Genomic DNA, 17,578 nt, shown 5'->3' with positions numbered 1-17,578 from the left:
GAACTAAAATCTGGTGTTACTTATTTTGCATTAATATCATAGCTCTTCCTTAGTAGACACATTCAGTAAGAATCTAGATACCCACTATGTCTAAATGGCATTATCTATGTCTAACTAACTGAGGTAAGAATATTTTTTTTTCCTTTTAACTTACTTATGTTCATAAGATTTTACAGAGAAATTTTCAACAACCATTGTTTCTGAAGTCTATCTAAGACATCTTGAAAGAGACACAGTCATTTGCACATTGTTGAGGGATTTTTGAAACAGCAAAGATCCCATGGTTTACTGCAGCTGAGCAAACCAAGCTACCAAGATGACTATGAGAAGTTCCCATGACAATGTTCCCACATCGCTCAATTGAGGAATTTAGAAAAATATTGTTGCCAGCAGCTGGCTTCAAGGATGGGATCTGTGTGACTGCTAATCATAAGGGGGTTGTTTTCTTGCAGGTGGGGTTGTTTTCTTGCAGTTGTTTGTCTGAGTGCTTTTGACCAATAATCTTGTGTGAGACACTATCCGCCCCTGTTAAGTTTGCTATAAAAGTCAAGCTATTCGGGTAATAAAGGAGAGCATGATCTGACCATACCAGTGTCTGTCGTGTTTTCAGCTGTTCTTTCTGCAACAGCACCTCACTTCACTTAAAACAATTAAAAGCTGCACTTTCCTTACAGACACCTGAAGGAATTATTTTTTTTTTTTTCCAGGTATTTCATCTTCTGTACTTTAGATGGCTAGAGGAAGATGAAACATCCTCAGGAGCAGCTCCACTTCCCTCTACGTAAAACAAAGGGAGCCCAAGACAAAATGCTTAGAGTCAAGACAGCTGAATATATAAACCTAAATTTGGTGAACAAAGTCTCATTTCTCCATTTTGATAAATTTTCTAACTATAGAAATGGTGTGTTTAAAAAAAAAAAAAAATGTTTGCCATGATCACCACACTCTGTTTCAAATCACCTTATTTGCTCTAACTCAGACAATTTTACCCTCATATGTCATATCTGCTCTGTTCTTTCTCTTTCCCTTCAAAGACTTTGCCTCCAGTCCTATGTCTTTAAACATTTTTTCTTCCTCTCCTTCTCAATCCTGCAATAGGGAACAGGATGCACTTTGGTTTTCTTTCTCTGTTTGGGGACAACCTGTGAAAGGAAAGAAGGCAAGGAAAAAGAAGTTGACATATCAATTTAAAATAAGATAACTTAGGGGAAAAAAAAAAAAAAAAGTCCTCCCTGCTGGGAGGACTTGACTCTTTCTTGTCTCTTTCCATCCTATATAATGACCTCCTGAGAAGAACAGTAGAAATTTTTCCTAACTTCTTCCAGTAGTCTTGCTTGACTTCTTTTTCCATTTGCAGATCCCCTTAGGGAGATCTTCAGTTATTGTTTTCTTCTCTAGTAGCATATATCAGCAATCTCATTGCACTTGTTGGAAATTTTATTGCCTGAACATAATTTCTTTACCATTTCACAATATTCCTTTTTTAATTTACTATACAGACAGAAAAAAGGAAAAAAAGAGTGTTCCTTTGAGAATCAAAAATTGAAAGTTACTGCTTGATGGCAAAAGTGGGTGAAATCCTAAGATTACATGGACAATAATTTTAAACGGTCTATTCCCTTATCCTGAATCTCACTGGAAGGTGCTGTGCCAGGGAAACTCTAGACATTGGATTTGTCAAAAGTTTAATGAATAAGCATACAGCCTTATTTGTTTGTTGTGAGTTGCTGTATCTGAGAACAGACTCACACCCAGTATCTCTCTACATATGAGGTAGGGAGTACCTCATATTCCTGTCTGTTTTGCTTTTTATCATATACAAAAGGAGTAGTACAATTAAGTACAAAGTACAACTTTTCAATAAATAGTTGTGAGCAATATTCATTGAAATTTTTGGCAACTTAACCACAGACAATTACTCAAGGAAATTTTCCCAGTGTTTGATACCCTTTAAAATGAATGACTAATCTCTGCTTATTCATCTGGATGCACACAATACATGTGAATTATAACACCAATGGCTTGGAAAATTCATCTCTAACTGAAAAATCCTTTAAGTTACTTAATACAGGAAGAAAGTGATGTTTACTGGTAGTTATCATTGAAACAAAATGAAGTGACATTATTTGGAAACATGCTAATGAAATGTACGTTCAATGTCATGATGAATTTTACAAGTACTTTTCACAAAACCGCTGTTGATGATGGACTAGGTTTTGGAGAGATACAACATGAGTCATATGACAATATGTCACATCAGTGGAACAGAGGAGAATAAATAGACAAATTTACAATGAAGAGGAGATTCTGAAACTGTACATACAGAGCCCATCTGGATCATAATACTTGATGAAAAACATAATTCAATGTTACTGAAACATAGCAACATTAATCTTTAACTGTATTCTCTCTGATTTAGTCTACAAGGTTTCAGCAGTAGATACATTAAAGGTCTTGGACAAGGCAGGGTGAGGGGGTCAAATTTCTTTTCACTTTTATTTAGTTATTTTTTTGTGGTGAAAGGGATTGTCTAGGGATGATTTGTCATATCACAGTGGGTAGAAATGGACATGAAATCTCTGTTCTGACTATTGCTAGCTGACTTGCAGCATGGCTTGAGCCTGGAGGATTGGCAGTGTACAAGTTGTTTCCCTGTCAATCAGATTGCCAGGGAACAACTAACAACTTCTCACTGACAATCAGGACTCCATTGCATCAGAAATACATTACCACCAAAGCCAAGATCTTTTGGCTTCCCAGTTCATTATCTTTTATTGTTGTTTCTTGGTTGGTTGGTTGGTTGGTAGATTTTTGTTTGTTTTTCTTTTTGTCTCCAATATGCTTGGGCAATAAGAAAACTGCTTGGCTGTTTTATGTTAAGTTATAGCTGTGCTATTCCTCTTTATCCTCTCCATTTTGCCCTCAGTTTCTCCTCTTTGCTGCCATACTGGCAGTTATGCTTCTAATAATTCAGCTTAAAAGACAGTCTTAGTTAGGTACTGTGAAAATATTGTTGACTTGTTTCAGATGGCTGCATACAACAGAGAGCAAAGAAGTTCTCTTGCATTAATCTTAAGCACTGAGTACTCAATGAAGTCAGCACGGTGCTAGAACTATATATATATAAAAAAAAAAAAAAAAAAAAAAAAGAAAAAGAAAAAGAGAGAGAGAGACTGTTTAAGTTACATATAGTTCTGTTTTAGCAACTGATGGGTACCAAATGGATTTAGTAATAAGTTGCCCTCTTCTACAGGTACCAGCTGTATTTGGCAGTTTCATTATCTCAGGCAAAGAAGACACAGCATGAAGCTATACAGAAATGACAGTTATGCTACTACGGGACAACTAGTACTGAAAAATATATGTGACTAAAGGGAGTCATTTCAGGAAGAGAGTGCAGATAATGGATAAAAGTATGAAAGCATCTGGAAACAAGGTGAACAGGATGAACTAAGTTTGGGTTATGGGGAAAAAGTCAGGTACTAACTTCTTATTAGAAAACAGTTTAATAAGACATGAAGCAAAAAAAAAAAAAAAAAAAAAAAAAAAAAAAAAGAGATGGTGCTGCCCATGCCGGCCCCAGTCAGTTCCAACAGCCCTAATGCAGGGCCAGCTGGGCCCAGCAGCCAGATGGCAGCGCCTCACCTCAGGGACAGTCTGGGGAAGGAAGGGCATAGCACTGCCTGGCAGCCAGCAGAAAGAAAAGGAGGGAGGGAGGGAGAATGAAAGAAAGAAGGGAGAGAATGGGAGAGAGAGAGAGAGAGGTAAAAGGAGAGAAAGAGGAAGAAACAGCCCTGCCAGCACCCAGGGGAGGGGAGGGGAGGGGAGGGGAGGGGAGGGGAGGGGAGGGGAGGGGAGGGGAGGGGAGGGGAGGGGAGGGGAGGGGAGGGGAAGGGAGGGGAGGGGAGGGGAGGGGAGGGGAGGGGAGGGGAGGGGAGGGGAGGGGAGGGGAGGGGAGGGGAGGGGAGGGGAGGGAAGGGGAGGGGAGGGGAGGGGAGGGGAGGGGAGGGGAGGGGAGGGGAGGGGAGGGGAGGGGAGGGGAGGGGAGGGGAGGGGAGGGGAGGGGAGGGGAGGGGAGGGGAGGGGAGGGAAGGGGAGGGGAGGGGAGGGGAGGGGAGGACAGGACAGGACAGGACAGGACAGGAGGCACTGAACCAGAGATACCCCTGCAGCTCTTAAGTAAGAGACTGTTCTAGAGTGGGTTTATGCTGAAGGACTGCAGCTCATTGAAAGGACACTCACTGGAGTAGGGGTAAAGTGTGAGGAAGAAGCAGCAGTAGGGAGATAAATCACTATGTACTGATCATAATCAACCTCCCATTCCCCTTCCTCTTTAGTTTGGGGTTATCAGTATAGAGTAGTCAGGAATGAAGTTAAGCCTAGGAAGAGAAATAGGTGTTGTTTCAGTGTTTGTTTTTTGTTTCTTGATACCCAAATCTATTTTAATTGGCAATAAATTAAATTAATTTCACTCAAGAGTCTGTTATGTCCATAGAATCATAGAATCATAGAATATCCTGAGTTGGAAGGGACCCTTAAGGATCATCAAGTCCAACTCTTGACACCGCACAGGTCTACCCAAAAGTTCAGACCATGTGCCTAAGTTCACAGTCCAATCTCTTCTTAAATTCAGACAGGCTCGGTGCAGTGACCACTTCCCTGGGGAGCCACAATGGTAATTGGTAAGGAATCTCCAGCATTTATCTTGACCCACATTTTTTCATCCTGTTTTATGCCCCTGTCCCTCTGAGGGATTGGCTGGGAGGGTGTTTGGCTGTTAGCCAGAGCTAAACCACCATAGCAGGAAAATCCATGTTGGTACTCATCAGACAGGAAAAGATTGAAGGTGCTGAGTTATATCAGTTTAGAAGGTGCCAAAGAAATCAGCAATGTTCCAACTCTCCCTAATGAAGACATGAACATGAGCATTAGAATTGGTTATCTTTGGGAGAGACATCAGATGAAAGTAAATGAAGTGGCTGGGTATATCTGCTGAGGACACACATCTCAGTAACATACAGAATAGACCTGAAAACCTCCCATCACTGACAGGGTTAAATGTTTAGGCTGATTCCCTATCCTTAAGAAACTGGAATAAAAATTGAGAGGACCACTGCCCTAAAATTAAACATCTATTAGAAGAAGGATGTTAGAAATATGTCAGTCATTTAAATGGAAAAGGAAGGAGAAATGAAAAGCAAACATGCCTAGAACACAGCACTAACTGTAGGCTGAACTCACCAAACAAAGGTACAATGTACTGTTTCCCATGTAAAGAAGAAGTAACAGAGTACAGCAGAAAATGTGGAAAAATAAAAAGAGACATGGCAAAACACAGCTACAGAAAATATAGATTCCTCATTTATCCTAATAATAGCTAATTATCATCTGGCTAGAGCTCAGATTTTTCTACTCCTGTGAAACACTGAGAGAGGTTTTTTAAAGATACACAATCAAACGTATTTTTGGAATAAAACAATGTTATAATCTTTCTTATCATAAGAAACCTTCTCATAACCTCTGAAATTTTGATGCATGTAATGCGCTTGTGCAGATAACCTTCTGAAGTTGCTTTTGGCCCTATTTCCTGGGACCATACAATTGATTTTCTTCAATAAAGATATTAACAAAGAAAAAAAAAAAAAAAAAAAAGCTATTTAGAAATAAAAACCAAACCAAATAGTTCTACCAGTTAAGGAAGGGTTTGCAGTGAAAAAAAAAAATAAATAAATAAAAAATCCCTCTGTTTTACATTTAGCGAAACTAAAATACTGTGTAGGTTATGGAGGAGCAATATGATCTTTGATGCATGAAATTCAGAAAGAAGATACATTTGAACATTTTTTAAATGTAACATTTCTACTCTGGCATAATAGAAAATGTGGCTGACAAGCTATTTATTTATTGATGCAGCCCATTCTAATGGGTTGAAAATGACTGCTGTTAGATAAAATTTCTGGGGAGTGAATTATTTAATGTTTGTAAATGGCATACTTGACTACCTGTCACATTTTTGTAGTAAAACATCCAAAGGCAAATGTACTACTCAATTATACCAGAATCTGCAGATGAGAGAGAAGTCCCTCTTTGATTAAAAAACATTAAATCCATGATGACAGAAACTGTATATCAAACAACAATATCATGAAAAAGAATCGTTATCTGAGCTTTAAAATCATCAAGTTTTAATACTGATAGTGATAACAATAGCAACAAGAGTTATGAGAAGACTTCTCTTGTGGCTCAGATGTGGAGCACAAACACAGTAGGAGCTGAATACTTCTAAGGCATATGCAGCTCAGCTAGAAGATATGCCAATTCATGGTCACATGGTCATGACTAAATCCTGTGACTCTCACCATTATGAGGAGACCAGAATGATACTGCATTGGAGGGTTTAAGCAGCAAAGATTGTTAACAGTTCTGATTCCCTTTTCAAAGCACAAATATTAACAGCTTGGTTGCTACAGCCACTTCTTAGCAACAGAATAATGGCCTGAAAAGGCAGTGTAGTAGACTCAACAGCAATAGCTAGGGCAGGAAAATCTTGTCAGCAGGGTAGATGAGATGTTTAATCTGTGCATCTCCTGTCACATATGTGGAGATGTAACCTAGAAGTGAAGGGAAAATGTCATAGAGTATGCACAAATAATGACTCAGTGTTGGCTCAAAATGCAGGAAGCTTAATTTCTTCCTTTTAAACAAAGATAAGTGAGTGCAAGGAGATTCTGGAAAGCAGGAGAAAACATCAAAATATCTAAATGCCCTGTTAAAAAAATCAGGAAAATAAAGGGCAATGGGCTCAGGAGGTGGAGGGTAAGAGCATTGTCATGGATGAGCAGAATATTCTTTGTTGAGATGAGAACTGAATGGATGAAGGAAGAAGGTCTAAGATTTGAAATATGAGACCAACACTGACAGAATGATTTGTTTGGCTAGTGACATAGAGACAATGAGATGTTGCGGAAACTGTATAATTCTACCTTCCGTATTTGTTCTTTCAGGATTCCCACCTCTGCCCTCTGATTTTCAGTAGATAACAGTGGTATGTTCAAAGGAAATCTTTATTTGGCTACCTGTGCTCAACTTACTCTCTGCTGAGAAGTGGCAGACAACTAGTCATAATATATTTTATTTAACTGGCAACAACATAACTGGAAATCCAGATGTAGCACAGAATAGAAAATGCAAATATGTCTATCTGTAGGCTGACACTGAGATCTCCATATTCTCATAAGCTTTCCACTTCATTTATTTATTTAATTGTATTACCTTGGTTTTATCAAAATCTAATGTGACATCTCTCTTCATTCTTTGGAACCCCAAATCTTCAAATTGTACTGTTTCTTTTCAAGTGTTTTTGATATAATGAAATCCCAAACTTGGACAGTGAATGCTCAGCCATAATTTTAATATTATGCATATACCAGAGATGAAGACAATGTAAAACTTATTTCCAGTTTAGGTAAAAGCTGCAAAGTTCAATGAATCCATAATATGATAGTGGAAAAACAGTGGAAAGCTACAATGAGGGTACTGCTATCTTACTAGATTGTTCCACTTTTTTCCCTCCCCACTGGGCTCAGACTAGAAAACAAGAAACATTTGGCACAGTCAGGATTAATAACAGGCAGATGATTTTGCTTTTATAACCATGTGTTCCATAGTTCACAAAGCAAAGACGGGGGGGGGGGGGAGAAGGGGGTGAAGGAAGGAAGAAAAAGATGTGATAAAAGAGAGACAATAAGAAAATTACAGTCAAAGAGCCCAGAAGACTTCCTGAGGCAATCCAACTGATACAGATTATTTAGTTTGTTCTATCAAAGGATGGCTTGTTTTTGTGCTGAATTTTAAGCACAATGAGTAATGACAAACTCCTTAACAAATAGAAATTCTATGAAGAGTTATACTTGTGCATTAAGATACACTTGCATGTGAGTAAGTATGGCACATATTAACACTGAATGATCTTAGTCACTCTCACTGGACTGTTACACATCATGTAATTTTATGAGAAAGCAAAATATACACGAAGGTGCAACACAGAATCAGTAATAGCAGACAAGATGGATCTGTGTTCTTCAGTAATCTGACACCAACTATCTCTGACTATCAATGTTTAACTTGAGTGCATTTCTGATTCTCATCATCAGGAAATTGAATTCCAAGTCACACTCAATGAATTCTCTGAATTGTTTTGCCTCAGCTGTGAGAGCAGTAGTTTGCTAGGACTATCTGGACCAACCTCAGTCAACCCATTTCCTACCATTCCACAAGCCTCACAGATAAGTGAAATCATTTTTGTCCTACTTCTCTAGCTGTTACTGCCAGTGCTAGGAACTCCTCAGACTTCTTAATCTTTTAGTACATGGATCCTCACCACTTCTTAAGTAGTTTTAGTTCAATAAAATCCATTTGAAGAAATTATGAAATGAGATGTGATTATTATTATTTATTTTTTTATCTGATCCCTGTAGTGGGTTTATGTGGCAAGGTTTTGATAGCAGGGGGCCATAAGGGTGGCTTCTGTGAGAAGAATCTAGATGCTGCCCCACATTAGGTAAGGGCCGTGATGCTGACCAGAGCTGAGCCAATAAGCAATGTTTTTTGCACCTCTGTGAGAGCATATTTAAGAAAGGGAAATAAAAAAAAAAAAAAAAAAAAAAGCTGCCACACAGCAGCTGGGAGAGCATGAGTAGTGAGAAAACACCTTGCAGGTGCCAAGGTCAGTGAAGAAGGAGGGGGAGAGGTGCTCCAGGCCCCAGAGCAGAAGTTCCATATGGCCTATGGTGAGGACCATTGTGAAGCAGGATGTCCCCATGCAGCCCATGGAATACCACGGTGGAGCAAGATTCCATGATGCAGCCCATGGAGGAGACCACGGTGGAGCAGGTGGACCTGCACTGATGGAGGCTGTGGCCTGTGGAGGACCTGTGCCGAAGCAGGCCCTGGGCAGGAGCTGTAGCCTGTGGAGAGGAGCCCATGCAGGAGCAAGTGACCTGGCAGGAGCTGCTGGCTGTGGGGGACCCCTACTGGAGAATTTGGCTCCTGACAGACGGACCCCACGGTATGGACCCATATCTGGAGCAGTTCTTGAGGAGCTTCTGCCTATGGGAAGCCCACGCTGGATCAGTTCGGCAAGGACTGCATCCCGTGGGAAGGACCCACAGCACAGGGTAAGAGAGTAATTGAGAAGGAGCGGAGGAGATGAAGTGCCATAGACTGACCACAACCCCCACTCCCCCATTCCCCTGTGCTGCTCGGGGGTGGAGATGAAAGAGGGTGGATGGGGTGGAAGGCATTTTTTGTTTCTTTCGTTTGTTTCTCACTTGTCTAGCTTGTTAATAATAGGCAATAAATCTTAGTATCTCCCTATGCTGAGTCTGTTTTACCTGTTATGATAATTGTCGAGCAATCTCCCCTTCCTTATCTCAACCCTTGGGCCCTTTGCATGGTATTTTTCTTCCCGTTTTCTTTTGAGGAGGGAGAGTGAAAGAGCGGTTGTGGTGGAGCTCAGCTGCCCACCTGAGTAAAACCACCACAGTCCCATTCTGTCTACTATGGATATTTCAGGAATTGAAGTCATAAATATTAAACCCAGAACTGAAATGTTAATGTTTTTAACCACTATGCCAAAATACTTCAGTGAAAATGTTTCTCCACAACCAGGTATTTCACAATGAACAGTTTGAAAAAAATTGCACGGAGTAAGCGTGTGCTGAGAACATGGTAAATTGAATAAAGCATACAGGAATACAGAAATGCTTCACAAAATGCATAAAACAAGTTCTGAGATTGTGCAGGTTGTGTGTGAGGTATGCATCATTCAGACCCTAAAGAGCTGGAAGGCAGCACATATAAGAATGATATGGCAGTGCTGGGCAGATGTTAATATAGAAAAATCCTTTAAGATCATCCTGGATCCCTGCTTGGTATCTAATAAAAAATAAATAAATAAATAAATAAATAAATAAATAAATAAATAAATAATTGTCTGTGCCAGGATGTAGCTACACTGTACAGGATTGACAGTAGTAAGGAACATGGTAAGATTTTAATAATCTCATATTAATGGTAGCTGTAATCACCATGAATGGATATACTAAGATTATGGTGATATAAAGAGATGAGATTGCATTTTTAATCCTGTCATCAAGTTCAGTAGGAAGAAGTGAGAGATCTCATCACTGTGTTCAAAATTGTTTCACAGCCACATACAAAGTCTAAGCTGCAAAGTCCTTCCAAGGACATTTAGTCTTCTGAGTGCCAAAACTGCCACCTGGTCCAATAGCTAAGACATGGGATTTATATACCTTTCAGAAGTATACAAAGGTCATAAAGAAAAAAAAAATAGAAATGTAGAACCTTTTGGAAGGGCAATCTTGTCCTTAGTATTTACCTTTCTCAGTTTTATATTATCAAGAGGGAAAGGTGAAAAAAAGAGATTATTTTTTTTCCTATATATCATTGAAACTCTTTAGTACTAATAAGACTTGTCAGATTGACAGCCTGGGAGAATAACTAAATATATGTAGAGAATTAATATTATATTAGTAGTAATAATGCAAGCTCCCTTAGACTAACAATGTGTCTCAGTCTTGACCTAAAGGGGACTACCTTCTGAGAAGGAAGAGGTTCGGTCTCATTAAGCATGCATCTCAGAGTTTTTGTTAGAACTGCCAGTCACAGATATCAAAGTAATAGTGATGCCACCCAGGGGTCACTGAGAACAACATTATTAACAGAATTTAGATAAAGATGCAAATCTGAGATTACATACTAGCTTTGCTACATGGTCTCATTTTTTAAGTCACAAAGGTTTAAATAGAATTTGCTTTCCATGGTTGATCCCCTGTTCAAGCTCAAATTTTAAACATATCCAAACTTTCTGGCACTATTTTTCTTATTGGAAATTTGCTTCAGACTATCACAGCTCTTATAGCAAAGAAACATCAAACATTCAGGTAAAACCATTCAAGTAAAGCCAGTTTGCCTCTGTGTTTTTCATTTACCATCATCTTTCTTCAGGTTTTCCAACACTAGCTTTCATTTCCCTGATGTATTTCTAGTTACGTTAATATGACAGTATAGATTAGCACTGTTATTACAGCATTTGTGATAAGATATTCTGGTAGTCAGGTATCACACAGAAAGAACTAAAATTTATTCTACGCTAAAACAAAAATTCATTTTCCAACCAATAGCCAAGGCAAAGTAATAACTTGAGGAACAAAGAAACCAAACATTGTTACGTGTAAAAGGAGATGAATAGGACAATTAGAATAATAACATAACAAAAAGATACTTGCTTAATCTCAAAAACTACAACAAAGACAAAATTCATTCTGTACTGTGACAATATAATTTAAGTTACAGCACTTACAAGAACTTAGTATAATAAAATAACACTTTTCTGATGCTTGTCACTTGCAATCATTATGGAGTTCTCATGACTGAGAATACAGAGAATTTGGTGCGTGTCCCTCAAAATAGTTTGCTTTGTGGTGATTTTTTTTTTTTTCTTTCTTATGAACAGTACAATTTTATAAAATCACTCCCAAGGTTCACTAGCCCTCAGGTTAATGCATTGAAGGAGGAAGGCCCTGAACCAGAAAACAATGCTTACATGGAGTCTAAAACATTTTTTTTTTTTTTTTTTTTTTTTTTGAAATTACAGGATTTAGGATTTTGGAATCTCAGCATTTCCACTATTCCTTTTTGTCATTGTTGCTTCTTGAATTCTTTTTAGATACAACACATTCATAATTCATTACTATCCTACGTATCAACAGTTGGGACGAGCTTTTTCTTAGAACCCTGAAAATCTATCCATAAAGCACACTAGAGAAAATCAGTGTCATAGAAGAGATTCATGCCTCAAATAACCCAGTTTTTCTAAACGTGTTGTGAGCAACTTCTAACTTCCTATATGTGGATTAAATTCAGGTTTAATCTCCAGCTTTAACCTATGTCTCTAAACTTATCTTGAACAAATTACTAAATGACTGCACTACAGAATACAGTCAGCACTAACTTTTATTACTATGAATTATTAATATGGAAACTATTTTAACATACTTAAATATCAGTACCAATCAAGCTGAAAAAAAAAATATTAAATATAAGTCTGTAGTGGGTTTTTGGTAGCAGGGGGCCATAGGGGTGGTTTCTGTGAGAAAGATCTAGAAGCTGCCCCATGTTTGGGAAGGGCCCCATTGTTTTCCAGAGCTGAGCCAATAAGCGATGTTGTTTTGCGCCTCTGTGAGAGCATATTTAAGACAGGGAAAAAAACGCTGTGCCACACAGCAGCTGGGAGAGTGAAGGGAGTGAGGAACAGCCTTGCAGGCGCCAAGGTCAGTGTAGAAGGAAGGGGAGAGGTGCTCCAGGCGCCGGAGCAGAAGTCCCCTGTGGCCTGTGGTGAGGACCATGGTGAAGCAGGATGTCCCCCTGCAGCCCATGGACTACCACGGTGGAGCAGGGTTCCATGCTGCAGCCCGTGGAGGAGACCATGGTGGAGCAGGTGGACCTGCACCGACGGAGGCTGCCGCCTGTGGAAGACCCCTGCCGGAGCAGATTCCAGGCCGGACCTGTAGCCCGTGGAGAGGAGCCCACGCAGGAGCAAGTGACCTGGCAGGAGCTGCTGCCCATAGGGGAGCCAGGTTGGAGCAGTTTTCTCCTGAGTGATGGACCCCGTGGTACGGACCCATATCTGGAGCAGTTCTGGAAGAGCTGCTGCCTGTGGGAAGTCCATGCCAGATCAGTTCATCAAGGACTGCATCCTTTGGGTGGGACCCCACAGCACAGGGGACAAGAGTGACCGAGAAGGAGCGGCAGAGAAGAAGCGCTGTAGACTGACCATAACCCCCATTCTCCCATTCCCCTGTGCCACTCAGGGGGAGGAGGTGGAAGAGGGTGGATGGGGGAGAAGGTGCTTTTGGTTTCTTTCCTTTGTTTCTCACTTCTCTAGCTTGTTAGTAATGAGCAATAAATCTTACTATCTTCTTATGCCGAGTCTGTTTTGCCCATTACAATAATTATTGTGTGATTTTCTCGTCCTTATCTCAACCCTTGAGCCCTTTTCACATATTTTCTCCCCATTCCTTTTTGAGGAGGGGGAGTGAGAGAGCGGCTGTGGTGGAGCTCGGCTGCCCACTCGAGCAGAACCATGACAAAGTCAACCACTAGGTTATTCCATGAGGTTTTTAATTTTTTTTTTAAAGTATTTTTAGTTCAGCAAGCTCAGAAATTAAAAGTATCATTCTATGTAACAGTAGTTTGGGCTGTATTTATTTATTTGTTTTTGAATTGAACTATGATCAGAGATGAAAGAGGTTTGAAAATTTCATGATGTATAAGAATTTTGTCTTATTAACATGAAAAAGGGCAATAAAATAGTGAAAGTGATTATTCATTATGGAAAACTTGGAAGATAACATGAAATAAATAAGAATCCTGTTCCATCCTATTGTAGCTATGATCTGTCTTGTACATAGCATTGCAATTTGGGATACTCTGGGATTTGACTTGCCAGTATATCTAGTCAAGCACTAGATAAACGCCTTTCTGCAATTAGTCTGGAAAGCATAAATAACATACGCATCTAGATGCATACACCTCTGTAAGTATTTGGAGGAAGTTTGCCTTTAAGAGGTCATAGTATATGAATGACATTCTCAGAAAAAAATATTTAAAAAATTTTAAAATTTAAATTAAGCTTGAAGAGGATTTAATTAAATGTAGGACAGAGACAAACCAAAGATCTAAATACACACAAATCTTCACTTTGGCAGTCTGTGGGTAGTATCTGGGCTTCACTGCTTGTTATCATCTCTTTCTTGTGCAGAGGCTGACCCCAGCATTGCTCACTGGGATGAGGGGGTCTACTGGGTCTAGCTGGGATGTTAACTTTCCCTGCAGCAGCCCATACAGTGCTGTTCTATGCACTTGTAACTAGAACAGCAATAGTATCACACCAGTGTTGTGTCTACTGCTGCGCTGTGCTGGCACAGCATCAGGACTCTCTCTAACCCTCCTAGGGGGTGGGCAAAAAGTGAGAAGAGAAACATCACTAGGGCAGCTGACCTAAACCAACCAAAGGGATAGTCCATACCATATGATGTCACACTCAGCAATAAAAGGTGGAAACAGGAAGAAGAGGGGAGGGATGGGCTCTCGTTATGAAAATATCTGTCCTCCTCCCAAAAACCGGCTACGTGCATTCAGGCCCTGCTTTAAGGACGTGGTCAATCATCGCTCATTTGTGGGAAGTAGAGAGTAATTTCTTTAGTCTGCACTTCCACATAGCCTTTACATGTTTTGTTTTGTTTTGTTTTTCTCCTTTCCCCCTCCCTTTTCCCCTTTCACTTTTTTCCCTTTAGTTAAATTGTTTAATTACTAATATCTTTCCTTAATAATTATTTTTTCCTTTAATTAAATTATCCTTATCTCAACCCATGAGTTGTTCTTTCCTTTACTTCTTCCCCTTTTCTTCTAAGGAGGGGGAGTGAGAGAGTGGTTGTGGTGTTCAGCTACCTAGCACAGTAACACCACCACAGGGGGAAAGAGTAAAATGAGAGAAAAGAGAGGCCAAACAGAATATATTGTGATCTGTAACAGGGCAGAGAAATGCCAGGAAGGTGGTAGCCAGCAATTCTATCACAAAGGAAAAAATGATACCCAGGGAGACACTGGGCAAAGCAGCACCTTGAAGATATGCCCTAGTAGAGTTTTGGAAACACGCAGTTCAGAGAAACTGTATGGCCACTGCAACCATGCCTTCCTGTTTCTGAGCTAGCAACTCACTCAAAATTAGTCTTGGTATTTTAAATACTAATGGTAGTACACATGCAGCACTGTGTAGAATACACAGAGGCTAACTGAAGGACTTGCAAACAGTCCAGCTCCTTCAGACTTGCCTTAATTTTCATTACTGGTATTGCATTCTGGATATTATGATCTTGAAAAAAATAGGCTATAATATATTTGGCTAAAGTCAGAATCTGTAAACTAATTCGGTGGCCTTGTCATGAATAAAAGAAAAAAAAATATTCATGTCCCTTCCTTCATCTTAGCTGATCATTACCATTGCCTCATACAGTGCTATGGTGATGGACCCATATACATTTTAATTCCCAGTCCCTTCCTAAGGATTTTCAAACCATGTAGATATTTCCATAAATGCTGTGATCAAGAACAACAACAACAACAACAAGTTAATGCATCAGTTTTATCATGGTTGTATATACAACAGAGTAACAAACTAATTCACAGCATCTGTAATGTTTAGCTACACAAGGGGAGAGATACAGGAAGAAAATCAGTAACATCTCAAAGCAATTTCTGAAGAAAATTCTTCTGCCAAAATCATTATGTAAGACACAATGAACTTGATAAACATTAATAGTTTGCAATTCAGGATATGAGTATGAATAAAGCTTTAATTTAAAGGTGTATCAGAAAACAAACAGACAAACAAACAAACAAACAAAAAGCACTTGAAATCTGTGTGGAAAAAAAATAAAATATGAGAGATGGCTGACATAGCTATAGGACAGGAACAGGTGCTGGAGTCTGCACAATCAACAGTTTCTAAAAGAACCTTGGTGCAAACAAGAAAAAGTTCATCTCAAAATCACATGAAGAAGTTTAGAGACATCATGACAATTTTGTCCCACTACAACAGAACTAATAGAACAGCATATTAGCATATTACTTTAACTTATTTTGTTTTCTAAACAGCCAAATCAATGCATTTAAATTTGTGATTTGACAAAAAGTACTGTATCGTATAAAACAAATGATTGCATTATTTTTATTTGCATTATACTCTGGTAATAAAGAAATTAGATACAAAGAATCTGTGCATTAGTACGGTGCATTCATTTTCTAAATGGATAGAATTGAAGCACAAAAAATTAGGTTTTGAGATGTACAAGAGAAAATTGGAGGCTAAATTAAATTGGTGATGTACAAGAACAAAGTCGAACAGTTATTAAGTTCTAACGGGACTTAACAAAGTCCAAAGGAAAATATAATAATTATTTTAAAAAATGATAGAATCTCCACCTGACAAGTTAGGTGCCTTAAACACTATGCCTGTCTCTATTTGCATTAATTATGTAAGCAACTAAAGCTGCACTAGAAGCTATCTTCAAGATGAAGTGAACAAACTAACCACGCAGCTCAACATGCAGCTCAGAATCCACTTGGACTGAAACTCTGAGCTTAAACAGGAAAAGCATAATACTGACCCTTCTTGGCTGTCCACTTGATAAAGACAGCAGTTCTTACCAAGAGTAAAAGAATTTCATTAATAAAGAAGTAAACTCATTAATCCTGTTTAGACAGAGCAAGTATCAATAGCATAAAAAATAAGCCAGAAGATACGACAATCAGATAATAAAAATATATATTTTTAGTGAAAAGTTAGATTAGAGAGAAGAGATGAAACTCTGTATTTGGTCTTAAGTGATATGCAACATATGGCTCGACATCTTTAAGAGCTGCTATGAAAATGGCCACAACAGATGAGAGTCAACACGACTTTTGAAAAAGGAAGTGAACCTTAGAAATTTGCTAGAGATCTCTGAAGGGTTCGACAGCTGTAGTCACAAGGATCATCCATTTCACACAATCTACCTAGATTTCTAAAAAGCCTTCACAAGTTGCTCACCAAAGGTTTTGAAGGGAACTAAACAGCCCTGACATAAAAAGGATCTCACTTCACAACTAAATAATTTATTAGGAGACAGGAGCAAAGTTCAGGAACAGAGAAGGATCACTGGGGAATTTGCACATAGGTATATTTTTCTTAACACCTGGAAAACAGGATGAGGAATGAAGTGACCTAGTTTTCTGCTAAAACTAATTTACTCAGAATAGAAAGGATGAGACCAAGTGTGAAAACTCAAGGTGAGAGTCTCTTGAGGTAGATGACTAGACAATAAAACCACCAGGAAAGATCATCATATATGAAGAGATGTCCAGAGCAGGAGGTGGGCAAAGTGGTTCCTTTACTTCATGCAGCAAAGTACAACTCTGAGACCATCTTGGAAATTAGATTTTATAGTAATAGTATATAGATCTATGAAAAATGTCAAAAAGTGTTAACACTGCTCTTGGGATTCCCCTGGTTTCAGCTAGGATACAGTTAATTTTCTTCTTAGTGTCTGGTATGGTGCTGTGTTTGGGATTTAGGATAAGAATAATGTTGATATCACACTGATGTTTTTAATTGTTTCAGAGCAGTGTTTACACTAAATCACTTTTGTTCTCAGTTTGTACTCAGCACTGCTGTCAACTCCATACATTGGAAACCATATCTCAGAAACTATTAACGATTACATCTTTCACTTTTTTTTTTTTTTTTTTTTTTTTTTTTTTTTTTTTTTTTCTTCAGGGAGCCAATCTATGGAGAAAACAGGGAGAGATATTTTTTCCTACTTGTTTACTCTCCCTATCTCCTTCACCCACCTCTTCTTCTCTGGGATAGTTACGGTAGTTCTTCAAGATTTTGAATATCCTTGGGATGTTCAGACCAGAATGTTGTTATTGTTATGTTTCCTAAATGCACTTCAGA

General features: G+C 38.9%; 1 long non-coding RNA gene across 1 annotated transcript in view; it reads right to left on the bottom strand.

The window, feature by feature from the left end:
- Positions 1-1,007: 1,007 nt before the first annotated feature.
- The window catches only part of LOC311431351, a 43,575-nt gene continuing 27,004 nt past the window's right edge, over positions 1,008-17,578 (bottom strand). The window contains exon 3 of the long non-coding RNA XR_014689372.1: positions 1,008-1,142. This is a non-coding gene — a long non-coding RNA (uncharacterized lncRNA). The remainder of the gene's footprint in view (positions 1,143-17,578) is intronic.

Source organism: Aythya ferina, assembly GCF_964211825.1.
Source record: "Aythya ferina genome assembly, chromosome: 2".
NCBI classification, from domain to species: domain Eukaryota; kingdom Metazoa; phylum Chordata; class Aves; order Anseriformes; family Anatidae; genus Aythya; species Aythya ferina.
Note: the sequence above shows the minus strand (reverse complement) of the source record. Positions and strands in the feature narration are given on the sequence as shown.